This window comes from Onychomys torridus, chromosome 1 (genome assembly GCF_903995425.1).
Source record: "Onychomys torridus chromosome 1, mOncTor1.1, whole genome shotgun sequence".
Lineage (NCBI taxonomy): Eukaryota > Metazoa > Chordata > Mammalia > Rodentia > Cricetidae > Onychomys > Onychomys torridus.
The window spans coordinates 26,190,007-26,201,553 of record NC_050443.1 but is presented as its reverse complement, the minus strand read 5'-3'; positions in this window follow the sequence as shown (position 1 = coordinate 26,201,553).

The following is an 11,547-nucleotide window of genomic DNA, read 5'->3' as shown; positions in this document are numbered from 1 at the left end:
CAGGCAGTCAGTTGTTTCTGTCATTTCTCAAAATTTTTGGAAGTCGCTTGTTTGTACTTCCTCCTTACTCAGTTAATATTATTTCCTTCTCGGGTCTCTGAAGGAGTTGAGGATTAGATAGTAATAGTTTTTCTTGTTAAGAAATTCAGAAAAAAACTCACTAAAGAGATGTAAAGTGTGTAAGTGTAAAAGACATCAAAAGATAGTTTTCAGTTGGTAATACAAGTTAGGATAGAAAGTGAATTAGGTACATTTTGGACTCACCAAAATAGGATAGATAATGGAATATTTTCTCTGAATTTGTCAAATGCAACTGGACTAGACATTGTTGATGTATTTATTACTTGTATATGTTGTATATAGTTATTGTACTTATTTTATATAGTTTTTCTTATATTAGTTATAATTTTTTATGTTAAACAACAAAGGGGAAATGTGGTGACATATTATGTCCCCCAAAGTATTGTGCACCCTAATTAAGCTTATCTGAGGATTAAAGGAAAAAGACAGCCATTATATTAAACATAGAATTCAGGCAATGGTAGCACATGCCTTTTATCCTAGCATACTGGGAGGCAGAGATCCACCTGGATCTCTGTGAGTTCAAGGCCACACTGGGAAAAAGAACCAGGTATGGTGACACACGCCTTTAATCCCAGCACTAACCATAGAGGTCTGGAGGTTTGTAGAGACAGTCAGGAAGTGATGTAGCTGGGCGGAGAAAGGAAGTGAGGTTGCAGAATAGAAAGGCATATAGGTGTGAGTGTACAGGAAGTAGCTCTCTTAGGAGACTGAGGTATCTGTAAAGTGAGGTTGGCTGTGGCTTTTTCTATTCCTCTGATCTCTCAGGTTTTTACCCCAATATCTGACTCCAGGTTTTTTTTTTTTTTAATTAATAAGACCGTTTAGCAATTCATCTACACTAGGGTGTACTTGGACACCAGCTTTCTGAAAGCAAAGGGTATTTTGTGTCCATCACAGCTGTTCCTATACTCCTGACTCAGGAGGGTTGGGCTGTGGACTCCTTGCCCATCCCGGACAGAAGTTGAGTTGGTCACCAAAGCCATTCTAGGGTATTGCTACCTACTGGCTTCAGCTGCTGTAAACATCTACCTAGGAGATAATTTGGCCTGGGACCCTATCTGATTTGGGGTTATGCACAACTCGTCTTGTAATAGAGCCCTTAAGTATTCCCGTTCCTCTGCCTGCATGTGCTTACACATAGTTCTTTGAACAAATACAACTAGCAACCTCAAAACCTATAGATGTACCAGAAAGCAAATGTTGGGTGCCCCAAACTGTCATACTCTTGGTATGACCTCCTCCCTCCATACTGACTTTTGCATCCAGGTATAAGGAATCACTAGCTGGTACCCGAATCTCTTGTTCCAACATCTCTGAGAAGACAGGTTCCATCTCTTGGAGGTGACTGTCCAATATCCTTTGTAGTGAGGGCAACTGAATGGTCAGCTTACAAAGTCAGACCTAAAGAAGCATCATAAAGAAAATTGCCATACTATAGGTAAATGGCCATTTCAAACCCTCATATGCCAAGTGGTAAGAACTCAATCTAATCAGTTCTGGGGAAGCACAGTTGGTTGGGGATTCCTCAGCTGTGTTCCTTGGAGGTGTGGGAGTGGCTGGTACCCAGGCATTGGGGCCAGTTAAGCACCTTTCCATGTTGCTTCCCACTCACTTTCCACTGCTCCGTGGTAGGTCTGTGCCTGGCAGCTCCTCATCCTATGTTCTTCCATCTGACTGGGGCTACTGCCTAGGTTGCTGGTTACCCTGTGTTGCTTTGCAGCTTCTGGCTGGGGGTGACAAGGATCTGGCTCTCTCAGCCTCCAGTGATCATTTCTCATCTGAGTTTCCTTCTCAGTCTGGTGGTGCAAGAGTTCCGTGGGGTAGTGGGAAGCTGAGTACAGGGTGAGATCCAGGTGTCCTCAGACGCCCACAGAAGCCTGTCTTTTGTGATAATTTGAATGAGAAATGTCCCTCATAGGTTCAGATACTCAAACACTTGAGCTCCACTTCGTGGTGATGTTTGGAGAGGTTATGGGTGGTGTAGTCTTGTTAGAGGAGGTATATCACTAGGGCAAATCTGATGTTTATAGTCTCACCCCATTTCCTGTTTATTCTTCCTGCTTCCAGCTTGCTTGGGTTTGGAGATGTGAGCTCTCAACTATCTGCTCCTGCTGCTTGGAGCTATGCCTCCCTGACATGATGAACTCTTATGCATCTGGGACCATGAGCCCCAAAGTAAATCACCTTGGTCATGCTTTTTTTTTTAAATCACAGTAACAGAAAAATAAGGAACACAGCACTCTTGTATCAGTTATTTTCCTTTGCATAGACACAGTTGAAATGAAGCAACTTAGGAACCCTTGAGCCCCATTCCTATGGTCCTGCATTGGCCACATTGGTCTCATGTTCAAGAGGTTCCACATTTCCCAAAACATCACCCACTAGCTGAGTATCAACACTGCAGATACATGATCTATGGAAGACTTATTGCATTCTAACCATGATGTCTCCAGACATGTTTTGATGGGGTGATGGGAATACGCAGATTACACACACCTCATTTTCTTCTCACCTATTTCTCAACTTTAGAAAGTCAACCGTGAGAATTAGACCCTATGCTTGTGGCTCTGCCATAGCAACATCGCTTTCCCAGGGGTTGTCTGGTCAGCAGAAGGTGTTTGGATTCTGGGCTTAGTTACTACAGATGTGCCCCAGGGTTAATGACTAGAAGCATGAAGGATGCTGCGAAACTGTGTGATGAAAGGCACACAGGGTTTCACTGAGACATACTGAGTGCCAAGGGCATGGCAGAGGAGAATATTACTACACTACTCCTGCCCTCAAACTGCTCCTGTATACAAAAATTATAAGATTGTATTTTGCATCTAGCTAGATGGGTAGATAGTTGGGTAGGGGAACTGAGGGAAATAGGAACATGTCACAGATTTGTAAAGACAAAGGGGAGAAGAGTCTACTCTGTTGGTGTTGGAGTGCTGCTGTGTGCTATCTGTGACTGTGACATTGGGAAAGTAGGTCTGGTCTTGGAGTTGCTGCAAGCTCACATGGTAAACCCCTCTCACTTCTGTGTCTTGTTTTCCCTGTGTCTATCAGGCCCCAGTTAAACCACACCAAGGCCTGTGACCACAGATACCTCCAGGACTGGGTTGACAACCTACTTGGGTGCCTAAAAGGAAACAATGCAGGATCCAAAAAGTCTGTGGGTCCTTGAGTGGCCCTTGCTTTCTAGGGATTGGGTGCTTGAAGATTTTCCTGACCTAGATGGTCTGGGATTAACTACCTTGTGACATCTCTATGGAGCAAAGATTTGGTCATTGAGCGCAGCAAACATTGTGAGGAATCCACAGATGTGCTGCTTATGTGGGAATACTACTGTTGTATATTCCAGATCTCCAAAGACAGCCAAAAAGCTAGGTCTAGTCCTGATACTCCAATCCCTACATCACACCAGTCTTTCATTGCTGTGACAATATTCCTGAGAAAAGAACCTGAAAGAGAGAGAGGATAGATAGATAGATGATAGATGGATGATGGATGGATGATAGATAGATGATAGATAGAAACACCAAACTCACCACTTCTCTCTGAGTCTCCAACCTGTTGGACATTGGCTTCCACGTTTAGAATTATCTTCCTCGGTTGCTGTTTAATATGACAATCATCTGTGGAACCTCCCTTACAAACAGGCCTGGAAGTATGTTTTACTATTGATCAGTTTTTTTTTTTTGGATTTCTCTTATTCAAATAAAAATTACAATCAAGGCCAACCATTATACTCATTTGGTCCTACCTGAATGTCGTTATCCATCCATCCATCCATCCATCCATCCATCCATCCATCCACCCATCCATCCAATAAATATTTATAAAAGTCTCTGTGGCCAGAGTGCTTACAATTACTTTTTATACTTCTAGGAGTTCCCATTTGAAATGGACCCACAAACCAGGAAGCCCTTGATTATAGCGCACACCCTCTGTTGGATGAGAAGACAAGGTTCTCTTAAGGTTGTGGGGCCCTTCCAAGCTGGCGGCTGTCAAAGGCTGGCATAGGGAATAACGTGGGCTCTCGCTTGGGATCCAGAGGCAGTCAGAGTCCAGGATTTCTGAGCTTTGGAAGCATGTGCTCTGCCTTTTGGGTTTGGAATACATTCCTCTGGGCAGGGCCAAGTCTTTGCAAAGAAAAGAGGGTAGACCTAGCCAGCACCTCCTCTGTGCACCTGGCCAGGCAGCCCCTATGGAGTGGCCACCTCCTTGACTGCAATAATTCATCACAGGCGGGTTCATGGATGTACTTAAGAAAGAACGGATGATCTATTTTGTACACGCTCCTTAAAGGGATTCCATTTTAGCTCCAATTGTAGTTTTTACCTTTTTCAGGGGAATTTATTGACACAGTGCCTAGCTCAGCCCGAGTTTTCGGCATCACCCTTTTGTCTGCAAGCACACACAGCCGCGGCTTAATTTGTCATAGCCCTGGAGGTATCAGAACTAATGAGCTTTGTTTGAATAGACTTTTTCCAGTTCATCTAGCACACTTTGGGGTAATCACTCAGTTTCTGTTTGCTTCTGATCCGAGGCATTGTGGGAAATATAAGAAAATAATGGTTAAAAAAGCAGTATAAATTGGGAACAGCCACATTTTCTGTAAAGCCCTGAAGATGTGATTTTTTTAATTTCACCACTTATTGAAGTATTGAGAGTTCTCTAAGTACAACCATTACAATATAATATTGGGGGAGAATCTGATAAAATGCTATTTTTCAATTAGCTGGGAGTTTATGCTTGGCCCTTTTTAAGCATCTCATAGCTAACAAATCTTTAAACAATCTAACCTCTTCAGGTTGGGAAGTGGACAGATAATAACCACGAACATAGAAGAGTGTGTCAGCATCGAGGCTTAAAAAATCTATTACTGGCATTACATACAGGAGCAGTTTTTACTGGCCAGGCAATTGCATTTTTGTTTCAATAAAACAGCCCCTCACTGTCCTTTGGTTACACCACCAAGCAGATGGGAGAAAGGCTGGGGGATGAACTTGGGGGTCCCTGCTGCACAGGCCATGGAGGTGTGGCGTGGGGCAGCTGATGATGACTTTGCTTAGGCAGCTCTGTGATCTGGGCTATTGGGGCCGAGGATTGCATCGAGGTTAGGCTTGTGTTTTAATAATTTTGGGTTGAACCTACTGTGTTGGCTCCTAATGACCACAGTTAGGGTTTTACAGATGGCTGACAGCTGAGGCTGGCTGGTTTGGGAATGGTGCTGTCCTCTCTGGGCTCTCCTGGGTGGAGGTTCACGGAGTCTGCTGTACTGGTGCTGGGGGAGGTTCATGGAGTCTGCTGCACTGATGCTGGCGGAGGTTCACGGAGTCTGCTGCACTGGTGCTTGGGGGAGGTTCACAGAGTCTGCAGTGGTGCTGGGGGAGGTTCACAGAGTCTGCTGCACTGGTGCTGGGGGGAGGTTCACGGAGTCTGCTGCACTGGTGCTGGGGGAGGTTCACAGAGTCTGCTGCAGTGGTGCTGGGGGAGGTTCACAGAGTCTGCAGTGGTGCTGCAGGGAGGTTCACAGAGTCTGCACTGGTGCTGGGGGAGGTTCACAGAGTCTGCAGTGGTGCTGGGGGAGGTTCACAGAGTCTGCTGCAGTGGTGCTGCAGGGAGGTTCACAGAGTCTGCTGCAGTGGTGCTGGGGGAGGTTCACAGAGTCTGCAGTGGTACTGGGGGAGGTTCACAGAGTCTGCTGCAGTGGTGCTGGGTGGAGGTTCACAGAGTCTGCTGCAGTGGTGCTGCAGGGAGGTTCACAGAGTCTGCTGCAGTGGTGCTGCAGGGAGGTTCACAGAGTCTGCAGTGGTGCTGGGGAGGTTCACAGAGTCTGCAGTGGTGCTGCAGGGAGGTTCACAGAGTCTGCTGCACTGATGCTGGCGGAGGTTCACGGAGTCTGCTGCACTGGTGCTGGGGGGAGGTTCACGGAGTCTGCTGCACTGGTGCTGGGGGAGGTTCACAGAGTCTGCTGCAGTGGTGCTGGGGGAGGTTCACAGAGTCTGCAGTGGTGCTGCAGGGAGGTTCACAGAGTCTGCATTGGTGCTGGGGGAGGTTCACAGAGTCTGCAGTGGTGCTGGGGGAGGTTCACAGAGTCTGCTGCAGTGGTGCTGCAGGGAGGTTCACAGAGTCTGCTGCAGTGGTGCTGGGGGAGGTTCACAGAGTCTGCAGTGGTGCTGGGGGAGGTTCACAGAGTCTGCTGCAGTGGTGCTGGGTGGAGGTTCACAGAGTCTGCTGCAGTGGTGCTGCAGGGAGGTTCACAGAGTCTGCTGCAGTGGTGCTGCAGGGAGGTTCACAGAGTCTGCTGCAGTGGTGCTGCAGGGAGGTTCACAGAGTCTGCAGTGGTGCTGGGGAGGTTCACAGAGTCTGCAGTGGTGCTGCAGGGAGGTTCACAGAGTCTGCTGCAGTGGTGCTGGGGGGAGGTTCACAGAGTCTGCAGTGGTGCTGGGGGAGGTTCACAGAGTCTGCAGTGGTGCTGGGGGAGGTTCACAGAGTCCGCACTGGTGCTGGGGGAGGTTCACAGAGTCTGCAGTGGTGCTGCAGGGAGGTTCACAGAGTCTGCAGCGGTGCTGGGGGAGGTTCACAGAGTCTGCAGTGGTGCTGGGGGAGGTTCACAGAGTCTGCTGCAGTGGTGCTGCAGGGAGGTTCACAGAGTCTGCAGTGGTGCTGGGGGAGGTTCACAGAGTCTGCAGTGGTGCTGGGGGAGGTTCACAGAGTCTGCTGCAGTGGTGCTGGGGGAGGTTCACAGAGTCTGCAGTGGTGCTGGGGGAGGTTCACAGAGTCTGCAGTGGTGCTGGGGGAGGTTCACAGAGTCTGCACTGGTGCTGGGGGAGGTTCACAGAGTCCGCACTGGTGCTGGGAGATAGGAGTATTTCTCCACCACAGATGTTGGGGTGCCCTTACCCGGGGGGAAGAGCAGAGGAAGAGGGGGCAATTGCACAGTGGCCGAGTGGGCCTGAGTGGGGACGGGATCAGAGGGTCGGGTGAAGCCGCCATGTGATAAAAGGTGTGCCAAGCAGCCTGTGAGGCCTGCTGGGTAAGTGTAGCACTCAGGGCCACTATTGCTGGTCCTTTCTTCTGTCCTTCCTTCCTCGCTTTTCTCCCTCCTTCCTTCTTCCCTTCCTCCCCTCCCTCCCTCCTTCCTCCCTCCCCTTCCTCCCTTCCTTTTTTTCTTTGACAGATTCCAGCAATGTAGCCGACCTCATACTTGTGGCCTCTCAAAGACTTGGATCATACACATGTTGCACCATGCCTAGATCTTATGTTTTTTAAAATTAAAAAAAAACCTATTTATTTATTTATATTTAATATTGAGCCTAGGGAAGGCCTTGCACTTGTTAAGCAGGTAATCCATGACTGAGCCATGCTCCCAACCCCTCATTGGGGATTCTAGGCAGGGGCTCTACCACTGAGCCACACCCCAGCCCCTCACTGGGGGATTCTAGGCAGGGGCTCTACCACTGAGCCACACCCCAGCCCCTCACTGGGGGATTCTAGGCAGATGCTCTACTATTATGCTATATTCTCAGCCCACACCATTACTTTGCAGAAATCATTAGCTCCATTTCCCAAGCATTCTGGAAGCCAAGACCATGAAGCTTTAGGTCATTTGTACCTTGGTCCTAAGTGGGCAGTAAATGGCATGGCTTACCTCTAGTTCCCTTCCTCTTTATCCCACATCTGAACCCTTTTAGTGTTGTGCCTGTGAGGGTGGATATATGTATCACCACAAGTAGCTGCAGCAGCCTCAGTGGAGACCCGGCAGCCCCCGTGGATGCTGGGAAGTCAGGCCAAGCTCTTTAGGGTAGCCATTCTAGGTAGAGTGTGAAGATTTGCATTCCAGAGCCGACCTGACATGAAAGAAAAAAGGCATGGTGTCCAGGGGAGGGCCGGAGGACAGCACCCGAGTGGGAGGAGAGGAACGCTGAGGCTGAGAGTGGCCACAGCCTGCCTGGCCTCTGGGGGTTCTTGGCTGCACCCCAGCAGTGCCAAGCTTGTGGCTTTGTTCTCCAGGAGTGTTTGGGAAGATGAGATGGTGTGTGGGCAGTCTCTGTGACCCCAACCTAGGGAGCCATGAAGGGTTCTGAGAGGAGAGCATGGAAGCTCAGAGAGGGACTGACAATTTAGAGGCAGAGGTGAGGAGCAAGGTGTCCCAAACTTTGCATTTCATCTGTGCAGTGTAGTGTCTGGAAGGATATCTCAGCTGCTGTTGTGTGACAAGCCTCCTGAAAGCTTAATGGCTTGGCCACTCCCCTGTGGCTAGCTGGAGAATCTGTGGTCTGGGCCAGTTAGCTAGCCTCTGCTGGGCTTGGCTAGATACCTGTAGTCAGATGGCAGGGTGTTTGACAGTTATTTTGGTCTTACTTACTGGTCCAGGCATTACCCAGAAGTCAGTTGGGCACCTGGGCCCTCATCTGCAGCACCTCTCATATGGGACAAGGAGTAGGTTGGCCAGTCAGCACAGACTCTGCCTTTGCTGCTTCAGCCATTGGTGAGCTTCTTTTTTACCCCAAATCTCCAAAAATCTCCAGTGGTGGTTGTGCTATTATTATTATTATTAGAACTGGCTATTTGTATAGTTTCTATTTTGACAAAAATATTCATGGGAAAATTACACACCAGAAACACTCTTAATTTTCTTCTTAATACCAGTTCCAGTGACCACGTTAAAGGAGACAGACTACATGCATTTTCTGGTCTCTAGGGCCAACATCCCCCTGCTATATCTTTGGCTATTCACCTGCATTGCCTCTTTGGAGCCTCCAAACGACATTATGAGAAGTGTGCTATTTTACTTCACTTTATGACCAACAAGCCTGAGACCAAGGAGGAGTTTGCCCAGTATCAGCTGAGAGGCAAGGATTTCTGGGCAGGAATGGCTTTCTTTTCACTCTACTACTTTGCTTACAATCCTGACTCATCATAGGAAGTGGCCCATTATGGTCATCATCCTTTTGAGCAACACTTAGTTGTTGTTAAAGTAACAACAAGCCATACTGCTCTTGGATGGGGATGTTGTCTGAGAAGACAGAGCTTTGGGTTGTGAAGTATTGAATAGCTAGTTGGAAATGAAAATCACCCTTATTTGCATTGTTATCTCAAAGCCTCCTAAGAGGCACTGCCAACTACAGACTTAGTGAAAAGTGTCCTATGAACATCATCTTTCAGGACCCTGTCTTCATTTGAATCAGGTCTGCTTTTTTTTTTTTTTTTTTTTTGGAAAGGTCTAGAGAGAGTCAAGAATGTGTTTTCCAAACAACCATGCCCTAAAAATGGTACTATTGTTCTATGTTTATTTCATCCAAGTTTACCCAAACTGTGAAAACACCACCTCCGTGTTTATAGATGCTGGGTGATATTGATTGTCAATTTGAGAGGATCCAGGATCATTTAGGAGACATACTCCTGGGCATTGCCTGTGAGAGATTGTATAGATTAGGGTAATTGGAAGTAGCAAGAGCCACCCAAAATGTGGGCAGGATCATTCCATGGTCTGGAGTCCTAGATGACATAAAAAAGAGGAAGCAAGCCAGCATTTATCTCTCTCTGCTTCCTGATTGCAGATGTGATGTGGCCAATGCCCAAGCCCCTGACACCAGACCTCCCTCATGCCATGGACTATACCCTTGAGTTGTGAACCAAAATAAATTCTCTTTTCCCCCTCAAGTTGCTCTTGTCACTGTATTTTATTATAACAGGAAAAGTAACCAAGACAGTAAGATTAACCCATGTAGGCCAGCAGATGGCTAGGCATGGTCCTGAGATGCAGTTCTCTTTCTACAACACTCACCTGTACAATAAAGCTCATTAAGAACTCAGCATGGCAAGCAGGTAGGCTCGAAGACATTTGGCCTTGCACAACATTGATAGCACCCCTTTTATGAACTTGGAGATAGTCAGGTGTTAATAGAGCCCTCCCCAACCCCTAGCCCTGTTCCATGAGGACAGAGCCTGTGCCCTGTGTAGCTGAAAGTTTTCTCCTGTGTTCTGCCTGGCCCGTAGTCAGGACAAATCTCTCTCACCTGCTGGTCCCGCAGCCACTTGGACCCAAGTAAACACACAGAGTCTTATATTATTTACAAACTGTATGGCCATTAGCTCAAGCTTTACTGATTAGCTCTTACACTTAAATTAACCCATAATTCTTATTTATGTTTAGCCATGTGGCTTGGTACCTTTTCTCAGTTCTGCCTTCACATCTTGCTTCCTCTGTGTCTGGCTGGTGACTCCTTACTCAGCTTTCCTCTTTCCAGAATTCTTCTTGTCTATGTATCCCGCCTATACTTCCTACCTGGCTACTGGCCAATCAGCATTTTATTTATCAACCAATCAGAGCAACACATTCACAGAATGCAGAACAACATCACCCATCAGCCCTGGGTTGGTATTTTTGTCTCAGGTTGGTCATTAAGCTACTATGTGTCTTTCTATAAGCCATGTCATCTCTCAGACCCCATTGTCTTTATATTGAAGGCCATGTTTGACTCAGGCAGGGCTGTCTTCTCCTTTGGGGAGGATTTGATTACTCAACTCATCTGTGGCATTGTGGCTCACCAGGAGTGGTAATCTGGATAGTCCAAACTGCCATCAATGGTTGTAGTTGGGCGTGATCCATAACAAGACAGACATTTAGTGAATGTCACATAATGAATTATTATGACTAAATTATGAAAGCCCCTGGAGGGGAAAAAGCTATTGATAAACATTGCTCAAACTCTCTCAAATTTGTGATTTTTTTTTTCTGAGACAGAGTTTCTTTGTTTAGCATTGGCTGCCCTGGAACTCACTCTGTAGACCAGGCTGGCCTCAAACTCATAGAGATCTGCCTGCCTCTGCCTCCTAAGTGTTGGGCTTAAAGACATGCACCATCGCTGCTTGCCAAATTTGTGATTATTTTATAAAATGATTTCCTAAGTTGTCAAGCTCCAGTGTTCTGATTCATAGAAATTACAAGCAATGCTGTTCTCTTAAAAATTTTTGTTTTCTTTTCAATATACTGAGTTTAAGAAATAGAGTCCTTTTGATGAAGATTTTGCTGAGATACCTATGACTGGGTGGGAGACCTTGCATCACGTGTTGTCTCCTCTTACTCTGGTGCAAGGATGCTGGTGGTGGATGCAGCCTGGGGCTGCAGCCCTCAGAAAGAGAGACAGGCCTCCAGCTTGCTCCTGCCTTGCCTTGGAAGACAGGTGTTTGTTTTTAGGGGCAACCAAGTGACACATGTATCAGAAATAATATGTGGGAAGATACAACCTACAGAACAAGGAGGGGGGATTGTAGCAAGCTTTCTTCTCTGACTGTTTTTGAACTGCCAGCCCACAGATAATGAGCTGGAGACTTATTATTAATTATGAAACTTAGCCTTAGCATAGGCTTTCCTCCAACTAGCTCTTATAACTTAATTAACCCATATTTTAAAATTTATGTTCTGCTCCATGGCTCAGCTACCTCTTCTTAGTACAGCACTTCTGA